This window comes from Homarus americanus, unplaced genomic scaffold (assembly GCF_018991925.1).
Source record: "Homarus americanus isolate GMGI-L3 unplaced genomic scaffold, GMGI_Hamer_2.0 scaffold36424, whole genome shotgun sequence".
NCBI lineage: Eukaryota > Metazoa > Arthropoda > Malacostraca > Decapoda > Nephropidae > Homarus > Homarus americanus.
The window spans coordinates 16,251-32,500 of NW_024755270.1; positions in this window are offsets into that span (position 1 = coordinate 16,251).

Genomic DNA, 16,250 nt, shown 5'->3' on the forward strand with positions numbered 1-16,250 from the left:
AATATGTAAAATATTTTAAAGTATGTAACTGGCATATTTTTTGTTTTTAAATATCAGAAAAACAAATGAAATTGAGTCAATATTTAATTCAAGAAGCGTTTGGGAGGAAAATTGTCTGAAGAATTTTAAGCGTGATGTTTCAAATTATTTATCAAATGTTTCCTTTTATTCAGAGCAGAGGAGCCAACTTCTCTCCAGGATTACTTCAGTACATTTTTTCTTCTAAGTACTAATAACTGCATTATAAAACAACTATAATTATTATCCTCTAACCTTGTCTAATCATTTTTTAATAAATTACACATTTTGTTTACTTTCTCACACTGTCCTCTTTGCTACTTCCTCAGTCAGCCAAATCATTAACGTTCTCTGAGATCGCTGAGTCAGAGAAGGAAGGGCGGACCAAGTACAGAGTTCCCTCACAGTTCCTCAGCAGCATTGATACTCTTGTTAGGCGAGGCGACCACGTGGTTATTGCCGAAGACATTACCCATAAAATAGTCATGAATCACTACTTCTCACAGAGAGGTTATAGTTTACGTTGATAATAACAGTAATTTTGATAATACCAGGTCATAGTAATGATGATTTAATCTTTATTATTATTATTATTAGTAATATTTTTGTTATAATAGCAGCAGTGGTAGTAGCAGTAGTGGTGGCAATAGAAGTAATAATAGTAAAAATAATAGTAGAAGCGTCATTCTTAATATCGGTTCTATAATTTTCGTTTAGCCGATTCCTTTTCGTGAAACCCTGATTGTTTCCTGACCAGCTAACTCTACTAAATAGGATTATTGAATTATATATAATTTTATAATTTAACTATAAATTTATAAATAGTACGTAAACTTTACTTCTTAAATTTTTTGATTTGTTTTTGCAACTCTTGTAGTAGCTTCTTCAACTCCTCATAAGGTTACATATTATTTAATGAAAAATAAATCAATAATCACATTTTCAATCACCTATTAATGATATTAATTCCTTGGCTGGCTGGCTTTCTTTCTATGAACTTCAATCACATACATTCAGTTCATCAATTAATAGTCTGCTAATAGCGAAATTTAAGCAGTAACCGCTAACGTTTCCAAAGCATCCAACAGTATATGACATCGACTTTGCACTAACTGTTACTTTTATAATATGACTTTTATGATAATGTAAAAATTTTTGGCTCCTTAACAAAATGCTTTTTCAATGGTCCTCCTTGAACTAAGATCCAGTTCTAAGAATCAAGGCTGACCTAGACGCAGAAAACTGCTTTACAGATAAAGTTACTTAATGTTGTTCCTTTTAATATTATCATTCACAAAATTACATTCTTTTTTCAGTGATTATTGTTACTTTTGCATCCAATGCTTCAAAAACGGAAATTAGAACCATATGTACAATGTCTCTTTCTTCAACTACTGTACTTTAGAAAGTTACAGTAATGAAGAATATTAAAATTTATGAGCAAAAACTTTAAGTAATCCCTCAGCCTAGAAGAATAATGAATTAGAAAAATTAGTCTCTGACGATTTCATCTCGAAATCCACATATAGACAAAATGTGGAATTGAGAAAAAATAAAACTTCCTATAGTAATTTGTCTTTAAGTCAGAGGAATGAAACACACACAAAATATAACAGATTAGAAGATATTGGGACACAGTGACCAAATGAATCATAACAATAGTGTTCCGACTCCGGCAGCTGAGGGCTAATAATAACAATAATAATACAGTAATAATAATAATAATAATAATAATAATAATAATAATAATAATAATAATAATAATAATAATAATAATAATAATAATAATAATAATAATAATAATAATAATAATAATAATTTCTTTATTACTATTATTAGTAGTAATTGCATTTATAGTAGTTGTAGTAGTTTCATTTGTACCCATAACGACATTGATATTCATTGTCATTCTCATTTATGAATAACTGAAGAAAGAGAAGCATGATATAATGAAAACGTATTTTGCTTTCAACAGGGCGATGTGATTTTTATTTGTCCAGGGAAACATTCCTGACCTCAATGTACTCCCTGATTGGACAGAAGGCCAGTTCCCTCATTCCACCATTGAACAAAAGGTAACATAGCATCGCCTCTACGATTAGTAACAAACATAAATTTTAATTATTAGTAAGACATGTCATCAAACAAATAGCCGTTTATTCCCACAGAATTTGGTACATAATGACATTTGTTCGATAATTATATCTCATTGTACTGTAATTAGGCACTTATAGAAGACAAATACATAGTAACAAGCTTATTTCATGCTACCAGTAGCCTGTTTCATAATTATCAAGGGCCACAGTTAACATAGGGCTCTCCCAACGTTCCTTTATGACAATTATTTACTTCAATCTTTCTGGGCTTAAGGTGATTAATTTTAGCTAAAATCTTGTCAGTCAAATCTAAAATCCGTTCTTTATTCACTAATGATAAATTTTAGGGAACTAAAATTCGCCTTTTAGCTGTACTTCCAATTCTCAAGTTCTTATCATATCTCATTAGTCCGGTGGTAGACCACGGAAACCTATTTTGAGACATATACAATGTTTTATTGTTGGTTCTGGTAGATTAGATCCTACTAATCATAAATCAGCCTGGTGCTAAACTGGCATCCTGGGAGAAAAAAAAATATTAATCAAATTAAAATTTGCCGCCACTGCCAACTTGCAAATATTTTAGGCCATATCTCAACTTCTAATCGAGATAGAGACTTCATTTTGGTGGCAAAATCCATGTTGTATGTGTAGTCTAGGAATCTGCTGAAATACATGGAAATTTAATATGATATCAGCTTCATGCAATTTTTTTTATGTGAAAATATATTTCGAAAATATTCTTTCACTGGTAGATCAGTTTTATCGCTCAGATAAACATGTTATACGTGGTTAATTAATTATAATGATAATGCTTGTTCCACAGCCTTAGAAGGTGAGCATAAAAGCCATCATTGATAGTTATTTTTGTTTTCAGTTACTGGGTGGGAATTGCAAATTTGGTGTGTGGTGGAAGAATTTAATGCAAGTAGCAATTCGTTTGATCCAAATGCATGGTGATTTGTCAATTAACTGCATGTGTCATCTATTTTTTTAAGTAATTTCTAAAAGAGAATGGGTGAAAGATTACATAAGCAGTTGTAACAGTGGTGGTGGATTTTGTGATGTAGGTGTAGAACGTTTAAGGACAGATAGCAGATATACTGTAGATGCCACAAAAACTGTCTCGTCATACACCTCTAAGCACCACATCAAACGCTACCTTTCCAAACGAGATGACACCAGTGTTGAGCCAACGCTGAAAAGAAGGCGTCGCTCTGAAGAAGTTGCATTCAACTTCAAGGAAGAATGTGTCTTCCGTGGGGAGAAATGCCTAGAATTTGATCCTCGGCACCCAAGTCGATGGTTTCGTGTTATCAAATGTCGCACTGCTGATCATAAGAGCTCTATAAAACATTGGAGGAGGTTATTAGCTAGTGTGGAAACATGTGGGGAGCATAATGATGACTTGGCAGATAAAGTCAGACTGAGAGTCCAAGTAGCTGTCAGTTATCTCCATGCAGCCAATGCTCAGTTCCATAAGTACTGCTTGTCTCCACTCAGAAGTAATATCAGGTCCTCTTCAAGTGACACTGTATCAGAAGAAAGTCCGTTCTATCAAGTGGTGAACTGTATACTAAGTGAGCAGTCACGTATCTGGAATGCATTTGAGATTGAGGAATGTATGTTTCATATAGAGGTCAACTCTTATCACGCAGACTGTTAATTCAGGTGGTGAAGTTGCCAATATCTTACTCTTCAAGATGCAAGCTTCGAAACACGTGAAGTTAGTAGTAAATGACGAGGACGACACTGAAACAGCCATAGCGAGAGTAGCCAAGAAGATCATCAGTGAATCTGTACATCTCTGTACATATGATAGCAGAATTAGTCTAGATAATGCTCTCGCTTGTAATAGCCTAACCTTATTAAGCTTCTTATCTTACCTCTCACCAAAGCTTGATGCTAATCTACCAGCTGCAATGGAGGGGAAAATGGTGACCTGTGGTGTCACTAACAAACCAAAGTCCTTACAGATTCCACTGGGAGTAGTCATGCATGACAATTTAACCATTGAACTTTTTCATGGTTTTCGAGTCACATCAGCGCATGATGAAGTACTCCGTTTTTAATCTTCTGCAGCTCACGCAGCAGCCAGCAATAAAGGCCACATGGAAATCTTATGTGACCATGCTGGACTAGTCCAGGTGATATAAAATAATTTTGACGCAATTATATCATCCCCAAATAGTCTGCAATCAACTTATGCCCTGGCAATCCTTCTAACCCATACACAATAGAATAGTGATCAACGGAACAATCAAGTGTAGATATCAAAGCAACCGCTGAAGGACATGCCGACATTGCTGAGAATCTTATACCTGTCTATGTTGTAACTGGATGTGATGCAGTCTCATATGTGTGGAGCATTGGCAAGAGTAAAGTCATCAAAATTCTTGAATCTGATAAGGCTTTCAGTAAGCTAGGTTGTATGCAGGAGCAGGTAACTGACATCATGTCCGATGTTACTGTCCATTGCAGCTTGTTACGGCTTCACGCGTGAGACTGACATGGCACTTCTCAGGTATGCTATATGGTCAACTCTGCACTGGACTTGAAAATTCTGCCGCAAACAACAGAAACTTTTGAAGAACCTTTATACAGGGCTCGCCTACTGTGTTGGTCACACAATATATATATATATATATATATATATATATATATATATATATATATATATATATATATATATATATATATATATATATATATATATATATATATATGCAAGTAAATCACTGTAGGTGCGCGTGATCTAGGTATATGCTGATAACCACAAGGAAAGAAGAAAACACGAAGTTCCCAAGCGCTTTCGTATAATTCACATGTGAATTACACGAAAGCGCTTGGGAACTTCGTGTTTTCTTCTTTCCTTGTGGTTATCAGCATATATATATATATATACATATTGTTACGCCGTCTCTTAATTTACTTTAGTATCCAGGTTCTAGGCATAACCAAACAAAAAAAAGTGAAGTAAATCAAGGGGAATAAAATAAATAAAGTAAACCTTTAAGAATTTAATTAAATTAAATACTAACACAATAAAGAGCCTCGTAGGCTGTCACAACAAATTGATTCACTATCAAAGCTTTTAAGACACAAATGATACTAAAACATCGAAACATCAAAAGAACTGCTTAAACATATAGAATAAAAATATAGCACTGGATTACGTTAACACTGCATAAACATATAAAATAACTAACACTGAAATTAACTATCGTGAAACAACACTGAATTACTTAAATGTAACTAAGCAAGCACTGATGGACACATAAGAGACATGAATAGGAACTCACATAGATATACCACATTTGTGGCGACAGGAACAACACAGGAATAAAATAAAGTATAGGTAGCACGTGACGGGTGTCACTCAAAAGAACGTGGACTGAATGACAGGAGGACTGGACTGAACTCCGTCTGCTGGTGGGTACTATATATAAGGTCTGCTCCAGCCAGTGCGACATGGAGGTGAAACATGGGTCGTTTAACGATGCAGATGGTCGTTAGAGAAACAAAGAATGCTTGTTACAAGACTAAATGAAGAAATAATATGGTCTTGAACAAATAATGACAGTTAAAACCTTAACAGCACAGGCTAAAAGGTGACTAGAATATATAATAGTAAATATAACACATCATTACAGGAATAATATGGAACAACATTGAAGCATGTTATAAAAAATAATAGAAAAATACGACAAGGTCGTAATACTTCCCCCGGTAAAATAAAAATTTCGCTTGCACAAATTTTGATATGACATAAGTGTTCATCCTGTGGGACTAGATAACAGATTAGCCAGCACATTGTCTGAAGCCTTAACATGTGTAACATGTAAATTATAGTTCTGAAGGAACAAATTCTAGCGATTTAATCTCTAATTTTTTAACTTGAATGTTTTGAGAAACTGCAATGGTTTGTGATCTGTATAAATTACATTAGGCCTACTTGGAAATAAATAATAACTGAAATGTTTCAAAGCTAGGATAATTGACAGCAATTCTTTTTCCACTGTTGCATAGCGGGTTTGAACTGGATTGAATTTTTTACTATAAAATGCCGCTGGGTGGTCTACACTGTCATCTTCCTCTTGCAACAGCGCAGAACCTGCAGCAAGATCACTAGCATCACAGGCTAGATTGAAAGGCTTAGAAAATTTAGGGGCTTTCAAAATAGGGTATGAGCATAACACATTTTTCAAGCTTTGAAAAGAATCCTGACACCTTGAAGTCCAACAAAAATTATTACCCTTCTTCAACAAATCAGTAAGGGATAGTGCCAACTCGGCAAAATTACAAATATATCTCCGGTAATATCCCACACAACACAAAAATCTGCAGACTTGTCGTTTGTTACATGGAACAGGTATCTGAGAAATAGTGTCACATCTTGCTGTGGGAGGAGCTAGTTTTCCCAACCCAATTACATGTCCCAGATACAAAAGATGAGCACAAAAAAATTCTGACTTAGCAAAGTTTATAACAAGTCCTACATTTTCTAACTCAGTGAAGAGAGCGTCTAGCTGACATAAATGGTGTGACCAAGTGTCAGAAAAAATTACAACATCATCTAAATATACTACACAACCAGGCCAATTGGCCGTGACTTGTGACATCAGCCTTTGAAAGGTGGCAGGGGCAATGCAAAGCCCGAAAGGCATAATACTAAATGTATTGGTATTACCTAATGTCACAAAACTGGAGATGTCTTTAGCACGACGGGTCAATGGTACTTGCCAAAACCCTCGAAGGCAATCAATCTTAGAGAGGAACTTTTCATTCCCGATTGCTTCGATGCAGTCGTCGACTCTTGGTAGAGGGAAGCTGTCCTTGCTGGTGACGGCGTTGATCTTGCGGAAGTCGATGCAGAATCGAAGAGTGCCGTCCTTCTTCGGTACGAGAGTGACTGGTGAGCACCACTCGCTGGTCACTGGTTCAATGATGCCCATGGACTCCATGTTGGCCAACTCCTGCTTTACTTTCTCCACCTGGCTCCGATGGATACGGTATGTAGCCTGCTTGATAGACTTAGCAGAACCAACATCAATATCATGCACCACGGCAGTGGTACAGCCAGGCCTGTCTTGGAAGACAAGAGGATGTTGTTGGATGGCGGCCAGCACGTCAGCTCTCTAGTGTCCCGGTAGATGCTGTAGCTTCTCCTGCAACTCCACGGAGTTGGACTGCCAAACACTGACTGATGACAGGGCGAGTGGACTTGCTCCTTCTTCTTCCTCTTCTTTCTCACCGTCTACCGAGAAACTGTCAACGGCACACACGGGAACTGGATCGTCAGCAGCAGATGGGGATGCTGGGCGTGTGTGGTACAGCTTGATGGTGTTGACGTGACATAAGCGCTGTAGTCGGCGCCTGTCAAGGGTAGAGATAATTTTATTTGTGGTGCTTACCTTCTTCACCACTCTATATGGCCCAATGAACTTCGCATGGAGCGGCTGTCCATGTCTCGGCAAGAGAATGAGAACTTGATCTCCTATCTGGAACTCTCTGTGTCTGGCACGCTTGTCGTACCATGTCTTGGTCTTTTATCTGCGACTGATGTAAGTGGTCTGCAGCAATGCTCCAACATCTTAGATGCTTCTCTCTAACATCTCCTACTAAACTTAATACACTAATGCTTTCTTCACTACTACCTAAGAAACTATCTCTAACTATGTGCAAAGGACCTCTTACTTGATGAGAGTAAACAAGCTCGTAAGGAGTGAAACCTGTAGTTTCATTCAGGGCATCCCGAAGAACAAACAAAATATAAAGTAAATCTATATCCCAAGAAGACTCATACCGCAAATCATACTTGCACAAAATAGTTTTTAAGGTTTGGTGTGAACGTTCTACTGCACCCTGAGTCTGCGGGTGGTAAGGAGAAGATACACAATGAACTATTCCCAACTCTGTTAGGGCTTCCTTGAAAACTTTTCCTACAAAATATGAAGCAAAGTCCCTTTTGAACACGGTACGGCAACCCAAAGTGGCTAAACAGGTCAAGCAATCATTTAACAAGGGCCTTAGCAGTAACTTTCCTGAGAGGTACAGCATGCAAGTACCTAGTGGAGGTATCAATGACTGTAAATATATATTCAAACCCACTAGAAGTTTTAGGCAGAGGGCCTACAATGTCACACTGTACTGCTGTAAAGGGCTCAGGTACGTGAGGTACTCTTACAAGTAGAAAAGGTAGAATAGCCTGATTGGCTTTGCCTACCTTTTGACAAAAATGACAGTACTTACAATATTTAGTGACATCTCTCCTCATACCTGGGCAATAGAACTTTCTGGCCAGCCTGCTGAACGTCTTTCGGACACCGTGATGTCCAGAAAAGCGACCGTCATAGAACATGTTGTCTGTAAGTGTGTGGTAGAACTATTTGAGTGACAGACGCCTAGTCCGCATCTTCCTCTGACATAGTCGGTGGAAGCCAGCGGCGGCACAAAAACACCGTCTTGACTGAAATATCTCGTGGTAGGGCCTGAATCATTGGCAGAATCGGACACCTGGTCAAACAAGAGCCGTAATGAATCGTCTTGCTATTGAAGCAACTCTCCCGGTCACAGCATTAACTGCGGAAGAAATGTCTTGGGAAGCAATTGGGTTAGCAAAAAGTCCTTCTAAGGAAAGTGAATCATCTACATCAGGAGTTACATTATGATCATTAGTCACTGACATAGAACGAGTCACAGCACACAAAGGGAAAACACCGGGCATATCATCTTCAAGTTGTTGCAGCTTTGCGGTAGACTCTGGTCTTTCCCGCAGCACAGGAGGTGGGGTTACGTTCCCCATTTGACCTCCTGCCAAATCGTTACCGAGTATGAGGTCCACTCCAGCAACAGGCAGCTCGTGCACGCAGGCTACGTTAGCTATCCCTGAAAACAAGAAGACTTGACACGTACTAAAACCAAAGGAGCTACACCTTAACCCCAAAGGGAGCCCAAAACGACTTATTTGTCAGTTTTCCTCGCCGCAACAACACCCTCTTTGATGAGAGTTTGGAGACAACCCGAGTCTCTCAAAATAGTGACTGGTGTTTCGACACCATCAACTTCTACCGTGCCTTGTGACAAAATGGGATGAAAGGTACCAACGTCTGGGTCCTTCGCAAAACTCTCCTGGAAAAGATCAAAGTCTTGTGATGCGAGAACCGAAACTGCACTCTCTCGTGCTTCCCCTTTTGTGGAAACCAACGCTATTGGTATGCTGTCAGCCTTGCTCAAACCAGCCATCACTCCGACTGGTGACGTATTAGCCTCCGCAGTAACAATCATAGCTTGTTTGTCCGTATTTGGCTGCAGCCTTGTCCAACAAAACTCTGCCTTATGACCTGGCTTTCCACAGAAACTACAAGTGTATGTAGAAAATTTGGACGCCCCATTAGGTGGCGAACGCGTCCAGCTCCTCCTGTCATTCACAAAATTGTTACGCACAAAATTACCATTGTTAGTATTCCCTTGTCTCGCTCTGTGGAGAGAGGGATTAAAAGTCCTTTGAACCTGAGGGGGCATAACATCATTTTTTGTCCTACCTTGTCTCAAAACAAATCCATCAGCATGCATGCTTAGCAGCCTCTTCAATAGTACTAAATTCCCTATCTAACAAGTATGTACTAACCTCTTCGTTGATGGTTCTCAGAAATTTCTCTGTGAGCATTAACTCAATCAGGGAGTCAAACTCACTCACTTCCTTGGAGTCTAACCACTTTGAGAATACCTCTCCTTTACTCCTAGCAAATTCAAGGTGGGTCTGCTCTGTCTTCTTACGGAGGCCACGAAAGCGTTGTCTGTACGCTTCAGAAACAAGGGCATAAGCCTTCAAAACTTCCTCCTTAACACTTAAATAATCATTAGCCTTACCTGCAAACGCTTGTTGAAGCAAAATGGGCCAAAACTTTATAGGCCACTCTAAAGTGGTAGCAAGTCTCTCGAAAGCAATAAAAAACTCATCAACTGTTTCCTCTGAAAACGTGGGCATTAGCCTAGCAGAACGTGTTGGATCAAAATGAGAAAACCTAGATCTTGGTGCTAGAAAGGTTACTCTGACCGAGCTGTATACGCAGCCGCAAGTTTTCTCAATCAGCTTCTGCCTGACGTATTCCAACTTCTTTTGCTTTAGCTTCAGCTTCCTCCTGACGTATCACAACTTCTTTCGCTTTAGCTTCAGCTTCTTTCAATTTTATTTGCGACTCGAGAAGGTGTAATTCATCATTCACTGAACGTGACTCAGCTACGTTAACTCGACTAGCTTCACCGGTCTTCTCTTAAGCCAACATCAACACTATCTCCAAACAGCTGACTTCTTACCGCGTTAAACTTTACTTTACTGGCGCTGCTTGAAATTACCACACCATAATACTCGCAAATTAATCTTAACTCATGTGCATTTAAAGCTGAAACTTCCTCAATGGAGGGATTACTTCATGCAAATGCAGCCACATCATCTTGGCTAATGATAACCATGATGGATGTTAAAAAATAAAAAAAATAAATAAAACACAAAAAGAATATCACAAGTGTCAAAAGGTCTTTAGTGAATCCTGGCAAGTCGCCAAAACTGTTACGCCGTCCCTTAATTTACTTTAATATCCAGGTTCTAGGGGTAACCAAAAAAAAAAGTGAAGGAAATCAAAGGGGATAAATATAAATAAAGTAAACCTTTAAGAATTTAATTAAATTAAATACTAACACAATAAAGAGCCTCGTAGGCTGTCACAACAAATTGATTCACTATCGAAACTTTTGAGACACAAATGATACTAAAACATCAAAACATCAAAAGAACTGTTTAAACATAAAGAATAAAAATAAAGCACTGGATTATGTTAAAACTGCATAAACATATAAAATAACTAACACTGAAATTAACTATCGTGAAACAACACCAACACTGAATTACTTAAATGTAACTAAGCAAGCACTGATGGACACATAAGAGACATAAATAGGTACTGACATAGATATACCACATTGGTGGCGACAGGAACAACACAGAAATAAAATAAAGTATAGGTAACAGGTGACGGGTGTCACTCAAAAGAACGTGGACTGAATGACAGGAGGACTGGACTGAACTCGGTCTGCTGGTGGGTACTCTATATAAGGTCGGCTCCGCCAGTGCGACACCCCGGTGAAACATGGGTCGTTTAACGATGCAGATGGTCGTTAGAGAAACAAAGAACGCTTGTTACAAGACTAAATGAAGAAATAAGATGGGCTTGAACAAATAATGACAGTTAAAACCTTAACAGCACAGGCTAAAAGGTGACTAGAATATATAATAGTAAATATAACACACCATTACACTGAATAATATGGAACAACATTGAAGCATGTTATAAAGAATAATAGAAAAATACTACACGGTCGAAACAATATACAGTATATATATATATATATATATATATATATATATATATATATATATATATATATATATATATATATATATATATATATATATAATCAAGGAAAGAAAAACACGAGAAGCGCTTTCGTGTACTCACCCCTGAAGATGTGAATTACACGAAAGCGCTTTTGGAACTTCGTGTTTTCTTCTTTCCTTGCGGTTATCAGCATATACCTAGATCACGCGCACCTACAGTGATTTACTTGCATACACATATATATATATATATATATATATATATATATATATATATATATATATATATATATATATATATATATATATATATATATATATATATATATATATATATCTTGATAAAATCACACGAAAAGGAAAGAACGTGTGATTTTATCAAGATTTATCTTATCCACGTTTTCATTGTGGATCTACATGAATATATATATATATATATATATATATATATATATATATATATATATATATATATATATATATATATATATATATATATATATATATATATATATTAGTTCTGGATTTGATAAGTGGCAGGGCTGAAATAAACACTTTATTGGTTTTGCTTTATTGTAGAAAAATATAGTTTCACAGGTACTGAATTCAATTGAGAGTATATTGTACCTTCTCTGCTTAGTGAAATGTCTTAGTACACTTGTATGGGATTGCACTTAAGTGAGATGTTCACTGGGTAACAGGTATTATGATAATCTCTCTCTCTCTCACACCAGGGAGAGAGGATGGTCAAGCAGGCCTCGAAGAAAACGCGCCAGGTATGTTGGTGCTGAGAGGCGCTGACCCAGCTTGACCTCGCTCTCTCCCCAGAGGAAATGTCAACTCACCAATTCATGTGTACACATCGGTGAATGATCTGGTGAATATTTTGGTAATATACATTTGGGTAAATATTCATGTAATACAAATGGTGCTGTTACACTACAAGCAGCCATCTGGAGAAGTTCTCTTGATGCTGATTCTCCTAATCTCAATCCCATCTATTATGGATGATCAATGGATGTCTCAGCAAAGATGGTGCCAGTTGCTATGCCACCAGATGTGTCATTAGCTTCTATAGATGTTCTAAAGATGATTAAATGTGCATGTTTATCATCAGTCCCTTGTTCAACTGCCCGTTGTTGTACCTCAGTACAGCTTTCATGTTCTGCCCTCTGTACCTGCCGCAGTCATGAAGAATGTAAGGACCAGCGTACCATCACTGTTGTTTCAGTGGAGGACAATAGTGAAGGCCAAGATGAGTGAGTCATGTAAATTTTTTCTGGAACATTTTACATTGGGATTATACATTGATATCAGAAGCAATAGTTCATCAAAATTAATAAAAATTGTTCATAGAAAAACTAATAGGAATATGGTGAATTGTACATTTTACAAAGCTTTATGCTGTTTAGATAATGAGAATTATTAATTCCTTTAAATTGATTCATTTCTTTGAATTCCATAAGGAAACATGGATTTTGCCACCGAATTCAACTCTCTGTGTAAATTAAAAGCCGAGATAAGGCCAGAATCAGTGCTGGTGAATTTTGGCAGTCATTTTGAATATTTTAAATATAATTAATAAACTTGGCTCTTTAGGTATATCTGGTCAATTGTATTCGCTTCCTCGATTAGAAGCTGAGAAATGGCCAAAATAAGTTTTGCGAGTAGGCGATGGCAGCCATTTTGAATTAGGTCAATAAAAAAATTTCCCCAAGGGTGGCAGCTTGGCACCCAGCTAATTTATGATTAGTAGGACCTAATCGATCAGAAACAACCATAAAACATTGTATATATCTCAAAACAGGGCTCACCCTATTTAGCCACTCTACCAACGGACTTCATCTTCTATCTTTTTCCCTCAGTTATTTCGAGTCGTTCTGTCCTGTATGTGATCTTGATATCCGAAATACATTAATTTCAACTTTTATATGATTCCATTTCACCCATCTCTTTCACACAAAATACTCATATTCTCAGTCCCTCATACTCTTTATATCATGTTCCAAGAGATACAGACTATATTCTTCTTCGCTTTCGTTCTTGCAGACTCAGGCAGCAGTTTGAATATGGGTTGCTTAATCATTGGATAAAGAATTTTCTACCAAACTCAACTGCCTGTGCGTTCGCTCCAACCATGATCACTATCACCTCATCAATCTCTCTTTCTAACATTCTGGTAAAGAGTCCTACATATGTACCATTAAATATTTTGTTTATAGTCTATATATGTATGTATGTATGTATGTATGTGTGTATGTATGTATGTATGTATGTATGTACTGTATGTATGTATGTATGTATTTATGTATGTATGTATCTTTGGATATATGTATGTATGTATGTACAAGTTATGTACTACTGCCTCACCACATAAATCAACTCTTGTACAGCCAGCAGCCAGGTCATCATACTTTACATTATCATCGGAACCCCTAAACCCCCAAATTCCAATGGCGACAGAAGAGAGGCGACGGAGATAGGTAGAGATGGGTGCTATTATAGCACACGGTCAACAAGATATTTAAGTTAGGTTAGGTTAGGTTAGGTTAGGTTAGGTTAGACTAAGATATATTTGTAAACTGCACGCTCTAGTAGCACCCGGGTGTCCCTATTCATAACTCTGCACCACATGGGCAGCCTAGATAAGATGGTTGTTTTTGCACTGTGATCCAGGCAGCAGTGCAATCAGGTTCAGTCTACGAGACTGAGCAACTCCTTTGTACAGCTGTTTTTATTTATCCTGCTGCTGTTACTCTTTAAATTCGTTAGTGTTCACGAGTGAACTACTTTTATACCTATTTATATATATATATATATATATATATATATATATATATATATATATATATATATATATATATATATATATATATATATATATATATATAACACATCATTACACTGAATAATATGGAACAACATTGAAGCATGTTATAAAAAATATAGAAAAATACTACACGGTCGAAACAATATACAGTATATATATTGATAAAAAATGAAAAGAAAAAAACGTGTTTTTTCAAATATTTATATATTTCATATATATATATATATATATATATATATATATATATATATATATATATATATATATATATATATATATATATATTAGTTCTTGATTTTATAAGTGGCAGGGCTGAAATAAACACTTTATTGGTTTTGCTTTATTGTAGAAAAATATAGTTTCACAGGTAATGAATTCAATTGAGAGTATATTGTACCTTCTCTGCTTAGGGAAATGTCTTAGTACACTTGTATGGGAGAGCACTTAAGTGAGATGTTCACTGGGTAACAGGTATTATGATAATCTCTCTCTCTCACACCAGGGAGAGAGGATGGTTAAGCAGGCCTCGAAGAAAACGCGTCAGGTATGTTGGTGCTGAGAGGCGCTGACCCAGCTTGACCTCGCTCTCTCCCCAGAGGAAATGTCAACTCACCAATTCATGTTTACACATCGGTGAATGACCTGGTGAATATTTTGGTAATATACATTTGGGTAAATATTCATGTAATACAAATGGTGCTGTTACACTACAAGCAGCCATCTGGAGAAGTTCTCTTGATGCTGATTCTCCTAATCTCAATCCCATCTATTATAATGGATGTCTCAGCAAAGATGGTGCCAGTTGCTATGCCACCAGATGTGTCATTAGCTTCTATAGATGTTCTAAAGATGATTAAATGTGCATGTTTATCATCAGTCCCTTGTTCAACTGCCCGTTGTTGTACCTCAGTACAGCTTTCATGTTCTGCCCTCTGTACCTGCCGCAGTCATGAAGAATGTAAGGACCAGCGTACCATCACTGTTGTTTCAGTGGAGGACAATAGTGAAGGCCAAGATGAGTGAGTCATGTAAATTTTTTCTGGAACATTTTACATTATATATATATATATATATATATATATATATATATATTTCATTAGCCCAATAAAGCACGCGGACTTCTACATACAATCAACACCTCAACCCGCCAGGATTCGAACCCACGGCCCACAAGCCTATGACTCTGACAGGGGAACGCTAACCGCTGGACCACCAGGATACTAAAAGCAGTCCTAGACTTTGTTATATTTCACACAAAGACTGTTCAACGAGCTTATGGCGCCGTGAACCTCTAATGTGGACTACCCGTATCACGTAGGTGGTCAGAGTAACGTTTTACCAAATCCGGCTTCGAAACACGAGGATCCATATACATTTCATTAGCCCAATAAAGCACGCAGACTTCTACATACAATCAACACCTCACCCCGCCATGCTTCGAACCCACGATGTTATAACTGTGACCGGGGAATGTTACCTCTGGGTCACCAGGACACTAAAAGCAGTCCTAGACTCTGTTATATTTCACACAAAGCCTGTGTGTAGGGGGGAGGGGGAAGGAGGGGTGCTTCAACGTCTATGGTCTTTAAGCACAAATCACTTAATCAGTTATTTAGGCTCAAATTCAGAACGCTGGTTTGAAACCGCATGAAGGCTAAAACAAAGGATTAAGCCAACACAAAGATTCAAACTAGGTTTGAGATCGGAATTATCGATCCTTGCGCTAAACCAGCCTAGAGACAGTTTAGCAGTCGATCCGTCATTCAAGATAGCAAGTCAACATGAACTTTGACAGAGCTCTCGTTTTTCGGAAATATCATCAAATTTAAAATTTTGTAGAGAGAAAACTGATGGTAAATGGGTAGAATCCTATTAATTGTTATGATGAAACGCTAATCGGACAACGATA